General features: G+C 42.9%; 1 non-coding gene across 1 annotated transcript; it reads left to right on the forward strand.

Moving 5' to 3' along the window:
* Window positions 1-19693: 19693 nt before the first annotated feature.
* On the forward strand, window positions 19694-19831 carry LOC114811835. Its single transcript, XR_003759531.1, has one exon. It is a non-coding gene; the product is annotated as a small nucleolar RNA SNORA7 (small nucleolar RNA).
* The last annotated feature ends 1811 nt before the right edge of the window (window positions 19832-21642 follow it).

Below are 21642 nucleotides of genomic sequence, written 5' to 3' on the forward strand. Positions count from 1 at the left end.
TAAAATGGGGATTGAGACTGTGAGCCCCACGTGGGACGTGGACTGTGTCCAACCTGATTAACTTGTACCTACCCCAGAGCTTAGTACAGTGCCTGGAACAGGGTAAGCACTTAACAAATGCCATTAAAAAAGCAAAAAGCAACAACAACAACAACAAAACACTTCCTAGCTCAGCAGCAATGCCAATCAGGTGCTTAAATCTGCTCCATTGCTTTGAGGTCGGTCACCATTTTTAAATTGGCTCTCCAATTTGGTCAGTTCATTCATTCATTCAATAGTATTTATTGAGCGCTTACTATGTGCAGAGCGCTGTACTAAGCGCTTGGAATGTACAATTCGGTAACAGATAGAGACAATCCCCGCCCACTGACGGGCTTACAGTCTAATCGGGGGAGATAGACAAAAACAACAGCAATAAATAGAATCAAGGGGATGTACATCTCATTAACAAAATAAATAGGGTAATAAAAAATATATACAAATGAGCGGACGAGCACAGTGCTGAGGGGAGGGGAAGGTTCTCTATAGTACTAGCTCATTTCTGACCTCTAGTGGGAAGAGAGCTAGGGAATGGCTGGATTTTGCCAAGAGGACCACAGAATTTCCACAATCAGAAAACAAGGAATGAAAGAATCTCATGGTCTAGGAATGTAGCATCAAATTCTGTCCACACCAACTCCCATAAAAGAAAATCCAAGAGAAGCCATCTATAGGACCAACTACCCCAGTGACTGATATTTCTGACATGTAGGGGACAGTAAAGAAATATAGATTGCTTTTGTTTGTCCCAACCTGAGAGACCTCAATGAGGTTGTTTCATAGGCAGAGGTTAAATGAAACATTCGTACGCTTTACTGACCTTGGTTTGGAACTTCCTGTAAAATGGCAAAATGTGTCCTCTACTCATCTCTCATTCACCCCACATATGAGGTCATCACAAAATCCCGTCGGTTCTACCCACATCTCTAGAAGAATCCACCCCTTCCTCTACATCCAATGTGCTACCATGCTGGCACAAGGACCTGTCATATCCCACCTCGACCACTGCATCAGCCTCTTCACCGACCTTCGGTCTTTCCCCTCTCCAGTTCACACTTCACTTTGCTGCCTGGATCATTTTTCTAAAAAAAATCATTCAGTACATAGCTCCCCCTTCCTCCAAAATCATCAATGGTTGCTCATCCAACTTTATATTAAACAGAAACTCCTCACCTTCGGCTTTAATGTATTCTTATGCACACTCTCTCATTTCCCACTACAACCCAACCTGCACACTACTCCTCGAATATCAACCTATTTAGAATAGTCAATCTCATCTCTCTCACCAACAATCGCTTATTCAAGCCCTTCCTCCTTCCTGGAACTCCTTCCTCCTTCATATCTAAGAGACCACCATGCTTTCCATCTTCAAAGCCCTACTAAAATCATAATTCCTCATCTCCCTACCCAGTCTCCTTCCCCTCTTGCACCACCTATTAACTTGGAACTGTACTTTCTAAGCACTTTGAAACACACACCCCCTCAACAGAACTCCTTATATTCTGCTGTTTCCCTGCCTGTAATTCATCTATCTCCACCATAGATTGTACACTCCTCGAGGGAAGGGATCATATCTACCAACTCTCTTGTGCTTTCCAAGTGCTCAGTGCAATGTTTTGCATACAACAATCGCTCAATAAATAATGCTGATCGTTTGGTGGATTAAGATAAACTGAGGCTGCATGCTGCAGCAAATCTCTGCCATTATTTCCACTTGCCCACATCCAGGGAACCATGAGACAGGGAACTGAGAAAAATGGACACAGAGTACCTATACTTTCAAGCAGTGATGTAATTTATGTAGCTTTTGGCTTCAAATATACTTACTTTACATGTATTTGAATCCAGACTATTCCCCAGTGAAGCCGGTTAATGGAAACACACTAGAAGCCTGTTGTATATTCATTACCTGTCAAGGATGATTATCTCTTAGGATCAACTAGAAATCTGCACAAAGGATTCCAGATGATTATTCCCCAACCTTGTAACAATACATTTTAAAGAGTATCTTGTGCATTTACGATTACACTGGTTTAGCTTTTTCTGTTCAACTCACCATGATCTCAAAACGTTAGGAATTTAGCTGTCTGAACATGAAGGGAACAGTTAATTTCAGCTAATGCAAACATTAAAATTCTGCCAAAATATGAACAAAAACTTAGACTCCTATTTTTATGTCAAAACAAATTATGCTAATAATTAAAAACATTTCCCCCTGATAAATCACTGAATGGAAATTATCCATACAGGACTACTTAAAGAGGCAAGAATTTCATATTGATTGAAAGAATTTCACAATGATGGCTTTTTTCTAAGCATACATAAGATTCTTGACAGTAGAAGTACAAAATCTATGCTTGGTAGGACTATGAGATGAAGATTCTTATGAGATCACAAAACAGTGATACTTCAAATGAATATTTTTAAAAATACATTGTTTCATTTTTATTAATGAGATTAAATGTTTATAATAACAAGATTGGTTTCGCCTTGCCAATGTGCTGTCACGGTCAATTTGATTTGAAAGAAGGAAATAAACAAAAGCCTATTACCAGGGATCTGCACTAAAAAGCTCAAGCTTTATTATGTAGATGATTACCATTAAAATTAAAGGTTGGATGTCAAAGCCAAAACACTGGCACAGAACTGCAAGTTTCTGAAGAATCTTCTAACCTGAGGTATATATTTCAGGGCAATATCATCTAGTCAGAATAGCAGAAACATGTAATATCTATTGGGGAACAGCATCTTGATAACCAACTTATAAGAACTTACTATATATATTGTCAGACCTAAGAATAATGAACACGGTACAAATACAAACCACATGGCCCATAAGGAACATGTCCTTTCAGATTTGGGATTCTTGATTTTTTTTTTTTGGCTTTTGGAGCTATAAATTATTCCTTCACACTACCAATAAAGTACTGAAGAAGTAAGGTCAGATGACCCTAAAGTATTCAGATATAGTGCAAGATTCATGTGCATTCAATCATTCTTGGTACATTCAATTATTTTTTCAGCTGTTTCATCCTGATGTGTTAGTACTGTTTCTTAGTAATAGCTGTTCTTCATCCAGCTTTTAAACAATCTGCAAATAACTATAAACATTATTTGTCTATCATCCCCATTAGACTGAAAGCTTGACTGTGGGAAACTTCCTCTAGATTGTAAACTCCTTCAAGGCAGGGATTGTGCCTTCTAACTCTATTGTATTGTACTTGATTCTATTAATTGCCATTGTTCTTGTCTGTCTCCCCCATTAGACTGTAAGCCTGTCAAAGGGCAGGGACTGTCTCTATCTGTTACCGATTTGTACATTCCAAGCGCTTAGTACAGTGCTCTGCACATAGTAAATGCTCAATAAATACTATTGAATGAATGCTCTCCCAAATGCTTAGTACAGTGCTCTGCACCCAGTAGGTTCTCAATAAATCCTACTGATTGATTAGTGTTTAATATAGAAGCAGACACTCAGAAGTTGCTCAATAAATGCCAGTGATAAGGAGAAGAACAATATAGGCTAATACTTGATTCAAATTATTTATTTACATTCCATTTTTATTTCTTTCTACTTTGAATTTTACTTTCGGGAAAATTTGGCACATTTTCTATAAGGTAGATTCTCCACCTGATCCAAGACGATTTTTTTGTACATGAGAGTAAGCCATACCTTTCCCTGTAGGAGTCAGGCTACAGCAACTAGAATTTTTATGTAGTCTCCTACAGCAGACTATAATGATAATAATAACAATAAGAATAATAAATATGGTATTTATTAAGTGCTTACTATGTGGCAAGCACACTGGAGTAGATATAAGATATTCAGATTAAACACAGTCCTCATCCCAAATGGGGCTCACAGTCTACGTTGAGGCACAGAGAAGTTAAGTGACTTGTCCAAAGTCACAAAGCAGATAAGTAGCAGAGCAGGATTAGACCTAGGTTCTCTGGCTCCTAGGCCAATGTTCTTTCCACTAGGCCTAACTGCCTCTGAAGATGTAGCTCTTTGATTGCCATATAGGTGATTTTCTGTGCAACGTCTCTAAAAATGAACATCAGGTCAGTCTTATCAGCCTTGGTTTGCCATACAGAAATATTACAATGGATGCCCAAGTGTCTTTAGATTCACATAATGTTCCTAGTAATCTCCATCATCACAAATTATCACTATTCATCATTTAGCATGGTGTTAATAACAAAACTGAGATTTCAGTTGCCTACCTAGCAGCGAATGCTGCCTCAAATATTTGTTAGGGTTGATTTGGGATGCATCATTTGTTTCCTTCTTCTTTGTCCTTTCTCCCCTCCCCAGAACGTTCCGGGGCTCAAACAGGGGCAGCCTCTGGCATTTAATCGTATTTATTGAGTGCTTACTGTGTGCAGAGCACTCTACTGAGTGGTTGGGAAAGTACCACAATAAACTGTGGCATTCCCTGCCCTCAACACGTTCAGTCCAGAGCAGCAGGGCATGAGAGATGAACCTTGACTTCCTTCCACTGCCTATTCTTTCACTGCTCATTCACTCATATTTACTGAGCGCTTATCCTGTGCAGAGCACTGTACTAAGCACTTGGGAGAGTACAATATAACTGACACATTCCCTGCCCACAACGAGTTTACAGACTAGAGGAAGCACAGACCAGGGAAGCAAATTTCGAAGATCTGATTCCCAGGTCCAGGCTCCATCTACTAAGCCCGCTGCTTAGGTCTGCAGTAAGGGCGTACAAGACACTGTCCAAGCAACCAAAAATCTCCAAGACTGAGATCAATCAAGTGCAATAAAATGGGGTTCATTTCTTTCAGTTGATAGGTGTTTTTTAGGGTATTTGTTAAGTGCTTACTATGTGTCAGGCACTGTGCTAAACACTGGTGTAGCTACAACTAATCAGGTAGGATACAGTCTATGTTGCACAAGGGGCTCACCGTCTTAATCCCCATTTTACAGATGAGTTAACTGAGGCACCGAGAAGTTGATTGACTTGTCCCCCCTCTTCCCCCATCCCTGGCCCCCAGTGACCTGGGCACCTACTTTATTAAGAAAATTGACACCATCAGATGTAAGCTGCTTAAAATCGCCACTGTCCATCCTCAATCCCTCCCCATTCTGGCCCCCTTCATAAACTCTCCCATCCTTTCCAGTAGTATCTCTAGAGGAGATCTCCTGCCTCATCTCAAAAGCCTTATCTTCCACATGCACATTGGATCCCATTCTTTCACGACTTTTCAAAACTCTCGCCCCCTCCCTTCTTCCCTCCCAACAGCTATCTTCCACTGTTCGCTTTCCGACGGCTTCTTCCCCACAGTTTTCAAACATGCCCTATTCTAAAAAATCCTCCCTTGACCCTAAGAATCCCTTCAGTTTTCACCCCATCTCCCTCTTCCCATTCCTCAAATCCAAAAACCTTGAATGACTTGTCTGCACCCGCTGGCTCAAATTCCTGTCCTCGACACCCTCCAGTCTGGCTTCCATCCCCTTCATTCCACAGAAACCGCTCTCTCAAAGGTCACCAGTGATCTTCTTCTTGCTAAACCCAGGCGCCTCTATTCCATCCTAATCCTCCTGGACCTCTAAACCGCCTTCAACACTAGACCATCTCCTTCCCTTGGAAATGTTATCCAACTTTGCTTCACTGACTCTTTCCCCTCTTGGTTCTCCTTTCATCTCTCTTGCCATTCATTCTCAGTCTCCTTCGCGGGTTCCTCTTCTGCCTCCCACCCTCCAACTATGGGGATCCCTGAAGGTTCAATTCTGGGTCCCACCCACTCACTTGAAGAATTCATTTGCTCCCATGGCTTCAACTACCACCTCTAAGCAGATGACACCCAAATCTACATGTGCAGCCCTGATCCCTCTCCCTCTTTCCAGTCTCACATCTCTACTTGGATGCCCTCCTGTCACCTCAAACTTAACATACCCAAAAGAGAGCTCCTTATCTTCCCACCCAAGCCCTGACCTCCCCCTGACTTTCTCATCACCTTAGATGGCACCACAACACTTCCTGTCTCACTAAGCCCATAACCTTGGCAATTTCATTGACTCCTTTCTCTCATTCAACCCACATAGTCAATCCATCACCAATGCGGTCAGTCCCACCTGCACAACATCGCTAAAATCCACCCTTTTCTCCCCATCCAAACAGCTACCATGCTATTACAATCACTCATCCTATCCTGCTTAGATTACTGCATCATGGCTCTGATAATAATTTCGGCTCTGAACAGCCCTGAATTATGCCTGAGGAGCATGAAGCTAACTCCTATAGGTGTCTTTTTAGGCTTTCTTGTTTTTGTTTCACCTTCCTTGTGCGTCTGTTGCCAGTCCCCTCCCCTCTCTCACTGATAAATTGTGAGCCCTTCTGAGGGCTCTGTTTTTCAGCCAGTATCTTTTTGTGTACTAAGGATGCTTAGTACAATACCTTGTACACGGTAAGTGCTTAATAAATGTCATTTCTATGCTTACTATTACTGCTGGACAGAGAGTAGTGGGTTGGATGGACTGTTGAGGGAGCACCATGACATAGTGGAAAGAGTATGGGCTTGGGAGTCTGAGACCTGGGTTCTACTCCCAGCTACACTACTTGTCTGCTGTGTGACCTTGGGTAAGTCATTTTAATTTCATTGTGTCTCAGTTTCCTCATCCGTAAAATGGGGATTCAATAACTGTTCTCCCTCCGACTTAGACTGTATGCCCCATGTGGAACAGGGACTGTGCCTAACTTGTATCTACCTCATTCCTTCATTCATCCATTCAGTCATAGTCATTGAGTGCTTACTGTGGGCAGAGCACCATACTAATCCCGTCAATGGGCAGGGACTGTCTCTCTGCATTGCTGATTTGTACATATCAAGCGCTTAGTACAGTGCTCTGCCCACAGTAAGCGCTCAATAAATACTATTGAATGAATGAGAGTATACTGTAACAACAGACACATTCTCTTCCCACAACAAGCCTAGAGTTTAGAACAGGAGACAGACATTAATATAAATAGATAAATTAAAGATATGTACATAAATGCTGTGGGGATGGGAAGAGGGGTGAATAAGGGGAGCAAGTCAGGACGATGCAGAAGGGAGTCGGAGAAAAGGAAAGGTGGGTTTAGTCAGGGAAGGCCTCTTGGAGGAGATGGGCCTTCAATAAGGCCTTGAAGCGCAGGAGAATAATTGTCAGATTTGAGGAAGGAGTGCGTTCCAAGACAGAGGGAGGACATAAGCAAGTGGTTGGAGGCGAGAAAGGTGAGATTGTGGTACAGTGAGAAGATTAGCGTTAGAGGAGCAAAGTGTGCAGACTAGGTTGTAGTAAGAGAGTAGGGAGGGGTGGCAGGCAGGGGCAGAGCGATTGAGTGCTCTAAAGCCAATGGTGAGGACTTTTTGTTTGATGCAGAAATGGATGATATGAACCATGATGCTATCACCTCCAAGCAAGGCTTGGCTTTGGCTGCAGCCTATCTGTGCATTCTTCCTTGTACTCTACTACTGCACATGGGGTGTTTTCTGAGAAAAAAAGTTTTTGGCCATAGGGCATGATGAAACGAGACAGGGTAAGCACTTTTTGGCCTTTCTTTTCAAAGAATGGACCAGATGCAGATCAGTTTTAAAGCGAGTCAGGGTTGAATTAGGCAGTATTTTGTTTAAATAGATCGACAGCAGAAAGGTAAAATAAGAGGAAGGAGAACTGCCTACTGTCACATGAAAGGAGAATAACTTTCTTGGTTTTTCAGCTTTTTATAGCCCCCGGGGAACATTTTTTCTTTCCTGTGATTCTCAGCCCCAAGAGGAACATTTTACCCATCTCACACATCCCGTCTCCTTTCGTGTCAAAGCTCCAGGTGGCAGACAGGGGAAGGGGAGAGAGGAAGGGAGAGGGGAGAAGGGAAAGGGAGATGAAACTTGGTGGTGGTGGTGATGGAGAGCAAATGGCAGATTATCTAAGAGCTGGGGAAGGATGAGGAGAAAGACAGTGATTAGATTTGCAAATGGCTTTTCCCAGCTCTGCCACTTGTCAGCTGTGTGACCATGGGCAAGTCACTTAACTTCTCTGTGCCTCAGTTCCCTCATCTGTAAAATGGGGATGAAGATTGTGAGCCTCACATGGGACAACCTGATTACCCTGTATCTACCCCAGTCTGCTCTGCTCATAGTAAGCGTTTAACAAATACCAACATTATTATTATTATTATTTTATTCCATCCTCTGAAGAGCTGAGAGGGTGGTGTGTCATAAAAGCACCTAGAACTCTACCCCATCCTTTCTATCAACCCAGACTTGAGGTGAGGAGTGGGTGGGTCTCAACATACTTCCAAAACCATAACGAACCTTCCACAAACTTGTGAATATTTTGCCTTTGCAGCAACCCCAACCAGCCTCCTCAGAGATGGTGAATGCCGAAGTTCTTTCGCAGATATGTAGTGCAATGTTTGAGTCACCCTCTTACTCAAATGGGCCCTCCATGCATTTTCAGACATATGACTAACTGTGCAAATATGTTTTTTCCCCTCAACTGCAGCAAAACACAATGTTTGGCAGGACATTTTTTCCTTGCGTCTGATGTTGCATGATGGTGGGAGAGGAGAGCTGGGGAACATCAAAAAGCAGTAGACCAAAAAAAGTGTGGTTCTTCCTCCTTCTGCTGTGTTGCTTTTCCTGTCATTTTAGAATAGTTTGAAGCAGCAACTGCTATCCAGAACTTTATCTAAATTTCACTGACCGGCCGCAATTGTTGTCTAATGTGATATTTAATTAAGAATAAAAGCATAGAATCTGCAATCTACCATGTGAATATGCTATGATTTTTTGAACTCTCAAAATGATCACGCCATGGTAAACGTAGGAAAGCACACATGGTTGGAAGAATTTTAAACCCAGGCTGCCTTTTGCTGAAACAACTTGCAGTAACTAGAACTTTTTTAAAACTAATTGGAGGCCTTCACATTAAGTCCTAAAACACATTTTTTTGGGCCCCTCGTGCCTTGTTTCCAAGATGGTAGCACCTGGAAAAACACACAGCTTGATTTGGGTAATAGATATGAGCTCAGATAGTAAGGACCGCATTACACAAGTTCCTTTGAAACTGGTGGTAATGTTGATGGAGACTAAGTGGTTGGCTCTAATGCTTAGGAATAAGAGCATGTTGGTCTGTTTGTGAAAAACACCAGACATAGACAACTTCCACACAACACACTAGAGAAACCAGCAAGCCCCCTGTTAAGAACCAGGCCAAAACTTGGTAGAGCATTGCCAAATACCGCATACGATGCTGTTTTCTTTAAGACTTCATTTTAATGAACTGACTCCACAATTCTCTTCGGCGTGTGACATGTTTTGCTTACACCAATGAGGCCGTCTTACTTAGAACTTGCTGAATTCTCCATCGCCTCTGACCCAAGTGAAATGAACAATGTATGTTTCCTGTTCAATACAATAGAAAACCTTCATTTCATTCTACTTACTGGAGTGAGAATTATTAGAGTAGTCCTTGACCCTGTCTTCCCTGTCTTTCTAAGTTTACAGTAAACTGTGAAATATGATCATTTAATTCTTAAATATGTAATTTTTTTGCTGGAAATGAGTATCTCTTATTCGACTTACTGCTCCCCTTGGGAACTTGCTATTGTTTATTTAAGAATTAGACATCCAGCCATTTTGTCAGATGAAATTGAGGAAAAATGCCCTCCATATGACACAATTGCCCTATCATTTGAGAGTTCATGAACTTGTCTCATATCTTAATATCTGTAATAACAACCGAACTGCTTTGGTGCACATGGTTGGTACAGTTTAAGTCTCCATTTTTAAACATCGGTGCAGTAGGATCGGAACAAAAGCCTATATACTTCATCATAATCAAATACACAAAGGCTAGAAGAAGCAGGAGGTGGGAAAAAGCCACCCGAGATTTTCAAAAATTAGGTTTTGTCCATCTCATTTATGGTGGAGAGATAAGCTAGTGAGGTCTGTGGAACATAAAACAATCCAGAATTTAGCCTCAGTGTGACAATTGAGAAGCAGAATGGCTTTGCCTGAGTAGGCAAGTCTAACATCAGAATCTATATCTTTTTTTTTTTTTTTAACAGACTTGATATCTCCTGCATGTTGGCCAGGTCATACTAGAATATTTCTGTCCACTTTTCCGTGGAAGGGCAGAAAACATTTAGGGTCAAGAAGTGCAGATGCAGTTTTTCCTTGTGAGACTGCATCTTTGGCTCCCCTCCATGGTAGCTCAGGAGTTTGTACAATTGACAGTTGCTGCCTGGAGGTGCTTTTTGGACTTCTAATCTTTTTCAGTTGCCTCTTGCCCTCTTTAAAAAAGGAAATGTTGCAAAACTCAAGGCATATCTAATTTGTTCTTTCTTAAATTCAGAATGAAACTTTTTGTTGCCTAGAAACTTGGAAACAACCAGAAATAGCCACAAAACCTCATCAATTCATTCATTCATTCAATTCATTCAATAGAATTTATTGAGTGCTTACTATGTGCAGAGCACTGTACTAAGCACGTGGAATGTACAAATCGGCAGCAGATACAGTCCCTGCTCACTGACGGGCTTACAGTCTAATTCATTTAATAGTATTTACTGAGCGCTTACTATGTGCAGAGCACTGTACTAAGCGCTTGGAACGTACAAATCGGTAACAGAGACAGTCCCTGCCCTCTGACGGGCTTACAGTCTAATTGGGGGAGACGGGCAGACAAGAACAGTGGCAATAAAAAGAGTCAAGGGGAAGAACATCTCATAAAAACAATGGCAAATAAATAGAATCAGGGTGATGTACATCTCATTAAACAAAATAAACTAAATAAATAGGGTGATGAAGATATATACAGTTGAGCGGACGAGTACAGTGCTGAGGGGGTGGGACGGGAGATGGGAAGGAGAGGGAAAGGGGGGAGAAGAGGGTTTAGCTGCGGAGAGGTGAAGGGGGGGTAGAGGGAGCAGAGGGATAAAGGGGGGAGGCTCAGTCTGGGAAGGTCTCTTAGAGGAGGTGAGCTTTAAGTAGGGTTTTGAAGAGGGGAAGAGAATGAGTTTGGCAGAGGTGAGGAGGGAGGGCGTTCCAGGACCGCGGGAGGACGTGGCCCAGGGGTCGACGGTGGGATAGGCGAGAATGGGGGACGGGGAGGAGGTGGGCGGCGGAGGAGCGGAGCGTGCGGGTTGGGCGGTAGAAAGAGAGAAGGGAGGAGAGGTATGAAGGGGCAAGGTGATGAAGAGCCTTGAAGCCTAGAGTTAAGTGACTTGCCCAAGGTCACACAGCAGACAAGTGGTGGAGTCGGGACTAGAACCCACGTCCTCTGACTCCCAAGCCCGTGCTCTTTCCGATCTAATTATCATCATCTAATTATCCCATCTAATTATCATCATCATCATGAATATTTGAGCACCTACAGTGAGAAGAGCATTTGGAGAGTATAATAGAATGAGTAGATATGATCCATAAAATCTATAGATTTTGGGGATCTCTGAGCACAGCCCTTAGAACAATATTTGGCACGTAGTAAGCACTTAACAAATACAGTAATTATTATCTAAGAATCATAATCAAAATTGATTTTTCTTTCCAAGGCACCAAGAACTGTACTCTGTGCACAGAAGGCACACAGTAATATCTGATTGATAGATTGGGTAAGCTTACTACTTTTGCCTCTATGATTCTCTCTCCTCTCCTAAATCCCCATCCATCCAGAGGTCTTAAAGTTTATTTGAGTATCTTAATATCTGCAAAAACAACCAAATTGTTTGGATGCACATGGTTGGTACAGTTTAAGTCTCCATTTTTAAACATCTGGGCAGGGGAATCAGAGTTTTGCAATCATAGTGTAGGTCAAAATTTCTTAAGACCAAAGTCGATGTTCTTTTGGCCTTAGTGGAGTGAATCAAGGAACAAAAATAGAAGAAGGGCCAGAGAACTACATGTGAAAAAAACAATAATTCCAGGATCTTTTTGGATTTAATGCTGCCCTTGTATTCTTATCACTATCATCATAATGATATTTATGGAACACTTACTGTGTGTCAAGCACTGTTCTATGTACTGAATGAATCAAAGGTTCAATGAATCACAGTCCTTGATTCACATGGAGCTCACAGTCTATGTAGGCGGGAGCACAGGTATTGAATCTAGACTGTATGCTCATTGTGGGCAGGGAATGTGTCTGGTACATTATTAGAATGTACTCTCCCAAGTGCTTAGTATACTGCTCTGCACACAGAATGTCAATAAATGCAATTGATTGATTGATTGAATCCCCATTTTACAGCAAGTGAGGAACCTGAGGCCTAGTGAAAGTAAATGATTTGCCCAAGGCCACACAGCAGGCAATTGGTAGAGCGGACATTAAAACTCAGACTGTAAGCCCGTCAAACGGCAGGGACTGTCTCTATCTGTTGCCCACTTGTTCATTCCAAGCGCTTAGTACAGTGCTCTGCACATAGTAAGCGCTCAATAAATACCATTGAATGAATGAACTCAGGTCCTGTGACTCCCAGACTCAAGCTCTTTCAACTAGGTCACACTGGTTCTCATGTTTCATTTTTATCATTTCAACTGTTCCCAAAGTGGATGGCCTACTGGAAAGAGCACAGGGTTGGAATCAGAAGACCTGGGTTCTGATCCTACCTGCTGGGGGACTCTGACAAGTCACCTATCTTCTCTGACACTTAGTTTCTTCATTTGTAGAATTGGGATAAGATGTCTGATGTCCCCATCACTTAGAGTGAAAGCCTTGTGTAGGGTAGGGACTGTGGCTATTTTGATTCTCTCTCTTTACCGCAGTATAAAGCCTAGTGGTTTGGCACATAGGAAACGTTTAATAAGTATAGGAATTATAAATCACTATTACATCATCTTTGCTAACCTCCCGGCCTCCCCATTAGGTTGGTCTAGTGGAAAGAGCACGGGCCTGGGAGTCAGAGGATGTGGGTTCTAATCCAGGCTTTTCCACATGTCTGCCACATGACTTGGGAGGGTCACTTCACTTCTCTGTGCCTCAGTTACCTCATCTGGAAAATAGGGATTAAGACTGTGCCTCCCATGGGGGCACATCTGTTTCTCCTGACACCACACCACGTTGTATCCGGACAGACACACGCTGTTGAAACAACTGTTCCCTAAATCTACAGTTGCATTCTATTTAAAATGAGTCATGAAAACACATGGCCTAGGAAAACGGTTTGGGCTAACCTTCAGATACATGGAAAAAAAAATTGAATGTAATTTCCCTGGTTGAACTGGGTCCACTGATCCTGATTTGATAAGCCTCCCCCCCTGGACTGTAAGCTCGTTGTGAGCAGGGAATGTGTCTGATTATTGTTTCTGTGCACTCTCTCCAGCACTTAGTACAGTGATCTGCACACGATAAGCAGATAAATAATAATAATGTTGGTATTTGTTAAGCGCTTACTCTGAGCAGAGCACTATTCCAAGCACTGGAGGAGATACAGGGTAATCAGGTTGTCCCACGTGAGGCTCACAGTCTTCATCCCCATTTTACAGATGAGGTAACTGAGGCCCAGAGAAGTGAAGTGACTTGCCCACAGTCACACAGCTGACAAGTGGCAGAGCCGGAAGTCGAACCCATGACCTCTGACTCCGAAGCCCGGGCTCCTTCCACTGAGCCACGCTGCTTCCAATAAATATGATTGAATGAATGAATGAAATGCCTCTGGCCCTGAGCTTCCTCACAATTCCCACAGCATCATGCAGAATGTACCCAGGCAGGTGCTCGCTGATCAATGCTGTCTGTCACTCATTCCATGGCATCAAGCGCTTAGTACAGGGCTCTGCATACAGTAAGCACTCAATAAATATGACTGATTTTTTGAACAAACAAATCCAGGTCTAATGAAGCGATTAACAGGAGCCTTGATAGACACCGTCTTTACTGAACCGAGACTGGAAATGGAGATCCAGGGCCAGAAACTTGAATGCAGTCAGAATGAGCAACAACTCTGACTTGATGCCAAATAATAATAATAATGGCATTTGTTAAGTGCTTACTATGTGGTAAACACTGTTCTAAATACTGGGGGCAGATATAAGGTAATCAGGTTGTCCCCAGTGGGGCTCACAGTCTTAATCCCCATTTGACAGATGAGGTAACTAACGCAAGGAGAAGTAAAATGACTTGCCCAGAGTCACATAGCTGGCAAGTGGCAGAGCAGAGATTAGAACCTACGACCTCTGACTCCCAAGCCCATGCTCTTTCCACTGACCCACACTGCTTCTCAGGTAGATTTCAGGTAGAAAGCTGAATGTCAAGGTAAGTACCACTCATCGCTGCTTACAGCTCTCAAGATATAATAATAATAATAATTATAATAATGTTAACAATGATGATGATATTTGTTAGGCACTTATTAAGTACCAAGCATTGTACCAAGCACTCGGGTAGATACAAGATCTCCAGATCCCAAATGGGGCTCAAAGTCTAAGCAGGAGGGAGAACAGATCTGAATCCTGGGATTAAGACTGTGAGCCCTATGTGGGACAGGGACTGTGTCTGTTCTGATTAAATTTATCTACCCCAGCACTTAGCTCGATGTCTGGAGCATAGTAAGTGCCTAACGGATACTGTAAAAAACAAATCCCCATTTTGCAGAGGAGGGAACTGAAGCATAGAGAAGCAAAGTGACTTGTCCAAGGTCATTCATTCATTCAATAGTATTTATTGAGTGCTTACTATGTGCAGAGCACTGTACTAAGCGCTTGGAATGTAGAAATAGGTAACAGATAGAGGCAGTCCCTGCCCTCTGACGGGCTTACAGTCTAATTGGGGGAGACGGACAGACAAGAACAATAGCAATAAATAGAATCAAGGGGACGAACATCTCAGTAAAACAATAGCAAATAAATAGAATCAAGGTGATGTACATCTCATTAACAAAATAAATACGGTAATGAAAATATATACAGTTGAGCGGACGAGTACAGTGCTGAGGGGATGGGAAGGGAGAGGGGGAGGAGCAGAGGGAAGGGGGGGGTCACACAGCAGACAAGTGGCAGAGCCAGGATTAGAACCCAGGTCCTCTGATGCCCAGGCCTTGCTTTTTCCAGCTGCTTCTCGGGCTTAACCCACATCTTAAGTGAAAACTTAGTGCAGATGGGTTAGGTGATTGTCTGCTTGTGACAGTTTCTCCAGGGACCAGTGCCCTAGACCAGAGGAGCTGTTACATCTTTTACCATCAGAAGGGAACAAATGACCTACTGGAAACAATCCAAGGACAGCGTGCTGGATAGACCATTCTGTGGGTGAGCCTTCTGGGGAGTCTTGATTGAGGGAACGGACACTGCAGGATGTATAAAATAGCAGGAAAAAGTCGCACGGCACACAACGTTAAAGCAGCCTGGCTCTAGACCGTAAGCTCGCTGGGGGCAGGGAATGTGCCCATTAAATTGTTATATTGTACTCCCACAAACACTCATAGACTGTAAGCCCGTCATTGGGCGGGATTGTCTCTACCTGTTGCCCAATTGTCCATTCCAAGCGCTTAGTATAGTGCTCTGCACGTAGTAAGCACTCAATAAATACTATTGAATGAATGAACGCTCTGCACACAGTAAGCGCTCAATAAATACGACTGACTCCGCCACCTACAAGCCCCATCTCTGACATTCAGCCCTTCTCTCGTTTCTGTCCTCGGCTCCTTCCGATAGAGCGATTATCGGCGGTTTCAACGACGTGGGAATTTGGAGAGGTGGATGGAGTTCAAACGATGAGTAATTTCAATCTCTCCCCCGCCACAACCCTTTTTCTCCTTAACCCCAGAGGCTCAGAGATGAAAGGTTATCGCACTAACATAATAACCTCCGAATGAACAAGCTCGCTTCACTAGTTTCAGGACTTTAAATTCAGCGACCGGGACTCCTTTTATTTGAAAGAATATCCGCAGAAAGCCAAAGACATTTACATCATCAAATAAGCTTTTCAAAGAACACAGACGCCCCTGGGAAGCTTCCTTCCCCAAGGGGATAGCACCTGTGCGGCTCTGACCAGGGCCTGTGAAATGTGGACGTATGTTTTTGTGCCTGCCCCCAAATTCTACTGCTGTCTGCCTCTAATTTGTTGCTTTTATCTGTGTGCTCTCGCAAACGACAGACTCATGTGAAAAATATTTACTCTATTAATCATCTTGGAAGGCTGCTCCAGACAGATTTTCAGAAGAAGCGCAGCGGTTGTGTCTGAACCCCGTGAAAAGAATGCTTTGCTTCTGAATGGAACAGGATTTCCTCCCCTACCTCCCTCCTCCCCACCCGCTCCCCCACACCCATCCCAGCCAAACCCTTCTTTGCCTACATTCACTGAGTGGCTGCACATCTGGAGAAGCAGCGTGGCTCAGTGGAAAGAGCACGGGCTTTGGAGTCCGAGGTCATGGGTCCGAATCCCACCTCTGCCACTTGTCAGCTGTGTGACTGTGGGTAAGTCACTTCACTTCTCTGGGCCTCAGTTCCCTCATCTGTAAAATGGGGATGAAGACGGTGAGCCCCACGTGGGACAACCTGATTCCCCTGTGTCTACCCCAGCGCTTAGAACAGTGCTCTGCACATAGTAAGCGCTTAACAAATACCAACATTATTATTATCTGGACCGGACTCTGAGCCTCAAATGCTTACTGAAGCCAGGTGGCTTTGTGGACGTTCTGGGTAGGCACCGCCGGCCACCTGGGTTGCCTAGCGGCACGAGATCTCCCCCGGCAACGATTTTCTAGAGGTTCTACTCTTTGTGGCTGCCTAGCGCTTATTTCTACGGGTTTGCGCTTAAGAACCACCGTGCGCATTAATGAGGATAAACATTTTATAGGAAATACACAGGTCTGAGCTTTGATAGCCTTTAAGCAGTAGGAGTAAGGGTGTTTATTGAGAATCTACTTGGCATGCAGTGCATGGCCTAGTGGAAAGAGCATGGGCCCTGGGAGTCAGAGATATGGTTTCTAATCCTGGCTTGCTGTTCGACTGCGGGAAAGTCACTTAGCTTCTCTGTGCCTCAGTTTTCTCAACTACAAAATGAGGATTTAGTACCTGCTCCCCCCTCCTTAGCCTATGAACCTCATGCGGGACAGGGACTGTGTCCAAACTGATAAATTTTTATCTTCTCCAGCACTTAGAGAATGCTTTGCACATAGTAAGCACTTAAATATAATAATTATGAAAAATAATAATAGGGCCTGGTTCCGAATCCCAGTTCCACCATCTGTCTGTTGTGTGACATGGGGCAAGTCGCTTCACTTCTCTGTGCCTCGGTTACCTCATCTGTAAAATGGGGATTAAGAGTGTGAGCCCCTTTTGGGACAGGCACTGTGTTTAACCTGATTTGCTTGTACCTACCCCAGAGCTTAGTACACTTCCTGGCACATAGTAACTGCTTAACAAATACCACAGTTATAAATAATAATAAGTTCTTGGGAAAGTTCAACAGTAAGACATATTGTCTTTCCATAAAGAACTTAGATTTTAATTGGGGAGACAAACAAAAAAATTCACAGAGGAATCTGAATAAATAATTGAATGAACAATTGAATATGAGGACTGAGGATAGATATAAATTAATATCAAATTATATAAAATGAATATATAACTGATAAACTAAGGGTTTTTGAATTTAATAGGGGAATCCTTGTTGGAGGAAGTGAGATTTTTGGAAGGCTTCAAAGGTAAGAAGGGTGTGAGGTGTGGGGATATGCATGAGGGCAGAAAAAGTGTGAGAAGTTTGGTAAGTTAAGAAGTTAGTTTGGGAGGAAAGAAGAAGGTGGGATGGGGAGTAGCAGGAATAAAGAGCCAAAATATGGAGGACGCTGGTAGAAAGTCTGGATGGCCAGGGACTGTATCTTTCTCTCACCTGTGTATTCTTTCCCAGTGCCACGTATAATGTTCTGCACACAGCAATACTTAATAAAAACTTTTACTATCCCTAATACTACTAGAGCCTTAAAGTCAGTGGTAAGGAATTTTTGTTGGATGTAGAGGGAGAAGGATAATCTTTGGAGATGCTTTAGGTGTGGAGAGGTACCCGCTGAGTGAGGGTTCAGAAAGGTCATCCGGGCAGCAACGTGGAATATGGACTGGAGGGAGGAAGAGAGGAGGTTGGAGGCAGGGAGGCCAGTGAGGAGGCCATTAGTAAATCCCTGCTCTAGTTGGTAAACATTCAATCCTTTCCTTGATGGTAAAGTCTTCCCATTATGCCATTATTAGCCAAATGTTCATGGTTGCTTTAGCCTAGGTCCTGGCCTGAAGGCTAGTGCAGTCGACAGTGATGTGCATATTGAGCGATGAAACGCATACAGAGTTGAGAGTCCTGCCTGGTGAAGTCCTCACACTGTGATGAGAAAAGGCATAGAGGCAACATGGCCTAGCAGAAGAAGGAGCACATGCCTGTGTGTCAGAGGATCTGGCTTTGCCGTTTGCCTGCTGTGTGACACTGGGCAAGTCACTTCACTCAGTTTCTTTAGTAAAATTGGGATTCAATATCTATTTCCCCTCCTACTGAGGGGAACATGGGGTTCACATGTGAGACAGGGATTGCATCTGACTTGATAATCTTGTATCTATTCCAGAGTTAGAATAGTGTTTGACAAACACTAATGAGAAACAGCTTGGTTTAATGGAACGAGCACAGGTGTGGGAGTCAGAGGTCAAGGGATCTAATCCCGGTTTCGCCTCTTATCAGCTGTGTGACTTGGGGCAAGTCGCTTAACTTCTCTGTGCCTCAGTTACCTCATCTGTAAAATGGGGATTAATACCGTGAGCCCCACATGGGACAACCTCATTACCTTGCATCTAACCCAGCGCTTAGAACAGTGCTTGGCATATAGTAAGCATTCAACAAATGCTATTATTATTATTATACTAAGCACTCAACAAATACCGCCACCATAATCATCGTCATCATCTTACTATGCCAACCATAATTTACTCCCCTTCATAAGAATTCCAGACCTGGTTGCAAATGTTTATTTTTTAATGGTATATGTTAAGCATTCATATTTCAAACAGTGATCTAAGTGCTGGAGTAGAAATAAATTGATTAGGTTGGACACAGTCCCTGTCCTGTATGGAGCTCACAGTCTAAATAGTAGAGCGAACAGGAGAACTGAAACCCAGAGAAGTTAAGTGACTTTCCCAAGGTCACGCTTCAAGCAAGTAGCTGAGCCAGGAGTAGAATCCAGGTCTTCTGTCTCCTAAACCCGGGATCTCTCTAAGCCATCCTGTTTCTTAAAGAACTTCAGCAGAACATGACAAGAGGCCACTCTACAAATCCCAGTCACAATAGTGGGTTAAAGCATAGTCATACTATGTACCAAAACAACCCTCACTCCTCTGGCATTAGGGGTGAGCTGCATTAGCTTAGATGCATCTCTTTGGACTGTGGTAAAAGCATGTATCCACTGTGGTCAAGGAGTGTAATTCACCGATCAAGTGCCTGAGAATTAATTGAATAGAATGCTATATGGTCATCTGGATCCATTAGTACCCATTTCAGAAGATCATGGGTTCTAATCCCAGCTCCGCCACTTGTCTGCTGTGTGACCTTGGGCCAGTAACGTCACTTCTCTGGGCTTCAGTTACCTCATCTGTAAAACGGGGATTGAGACCGTGAGTCAAAGGGGATGAGAGCGTCGGTACCTGCAAGCAGCAAAAATGACAGCTCAAGGAATGGGATTTTTATGTACTATCAGGCTCCCACCTGGAGAGTTTCCAGTACTCTACCAGTCTCGGCTATGGGAGGGAGAGTCAAGCAGAGGCCTGTCCATTCCATTCCTAGCTTGATCAGTGGCTAGGGAGTGGAGGGCAATCTGCTACAAGGCAAAACTCCCCTGTGCTGGGCAGTGGCGGCAGGTGAGAGAGTCGAGGGAGGAGACTCAAGTTTACTGCATGGAAGGAGGTGATGGTAAACCACTTCTAGATTTTTACCGAGAAAACTCTATAGATACACTACCAGAATGATGGCGGATGAGGTGGGGCGTTCTGAGAGAGATGTGTCCATGGCGTCGCTGTGGGTCGGAGACTACTCGACAGCATAAGACAAGACAATGCAATTGGAATTGTAGATCTCACTTTGGCCTTTTAAATCACACCTGCCCCTTGAGTAAGTTTCAACAACAGAAGAGTATTCTTTAAGCGCAAGGACAACTATATGATGCTTCCCCCACTTTCCCTCTGCTCCTCCCTCTCTCCCTTCCCCTCCCCTCAGCACTGTGCCTGCCTGCTCATTTGTATATATTTTTTTTACCCTATTATTTTGTTAATGAGATGTACATCCCCTTGATTCTATTTATTGCTTTTGTTTTAATGAGATGTACATCCCCCTGATTCTATTTATTGCTATTGTTTTTGTCTGTCTCCCCCGATTAGACTGTAAACCCATCAATGGGCAGGGACTGTCTCTATCTGTTGCCGATTTGTACATTCCAAGTGCTTAGTACAGTGCTCTGCACATAGTAGGTGCTCAATAAATACTATTGAATGAATGAATGAATACATGCTGTTACCTCAGAAAACTTGATTCAGCAGAAGCAGATGTGCATTAAAAGGCAGATTTCAAAGAGCTAAACTCAGACACATCATAAATGTGTTTTGGCCAAGAACTCTACAAAGCAATGCCCAAGTCGGAACATACATACTTACTATAATATTTCAAGTGGGATTGAGAAACAGATAAGATTTACTATTTGAGGATGATAAATAGGATTTGATGCTTAAGTCAAAGTAGTTGTTTGGCTTAGAGAAACAGAATAACGATGTGCAGAGGGCTTAAAAATATAATTTTTGAAAAAGAATGCTAAATGTGGCAACTCCCTCAAGGAGACTGAATTGAAGTTAATACAGTGATTCATTTTTTCTCATATAAATTTACACCAGTTCAGTGCAGCAATGTAGCTGGATTCTCTTCCATTACATTGCACTCATTCATTCAATTGTCTTTATTGAGCACTTACTGTACTAAGCGCTTGGAAGAGTACAGTATAACAATAAACAGACACATTTCTGCCCACAACAAGCTCACAATCTAGAAGGGGAGCAGACATTAATAAAAATTAATAGATGGATAAATAAATAACAGATATATACAGATATTTTGTGTTTTCACTGTTGTCTTCCTCTTGGCATTTTAGTTTCTGAAAGATCAGATCAATCAATGCATAAATCAATGAATGGTATTGAATAAGTATCGGTTATGTGCAAAGCTCTCTATTATTAAGCATAATAATAATAATGATTATGGTGTTTGTTAAGCACTTCCTATGTGCCAATCACTGTTCTAAGTGCTGAGGTAGATACAAGGTAATCAAGTTGTCCCACATGGGGCTCACAGTCAATTCCCATTTTAGAGATGAGGTAACTGAGGCAGAGAGAAGTGAAGTGAACTTGCCCAAGGTCACACAGCAGACAAGTGACGAAGCCAGGATTAGAACCCATGTCCTCTGACTGCCAAGCCCGTGCTTTAATAGAACAGAAACAAAACAACTATATTCTTCCCTCCAAGACCTTATACTCTAATGGGAAAGATGGGTAAACACAATTATTTACAAATAATGTCTTTTTACAGTAAGGCCTATGAAGTTTTAAGGAGTGATAAGCCAGCTTTTCATGAATCAGTAGGAAGAACTAGAATCT

The sequence above is a fragment of the Ornithorhynchus anatinus genome, chromosome 4, assembly GCF_004115215.2.
Source record: "Ornithorhynchus anatinus isolate Pmale09 chromosome 4, mOrnAna1.pri.v4, whole genome shotgun sequence".
Lineage (NCBI taxonomy): Eukaryota > Metazoa > Chordata > Mammalia > Monotremata > Ornithorhynchidae > Ornithorhynchus > Ornithorhynchus anatinus.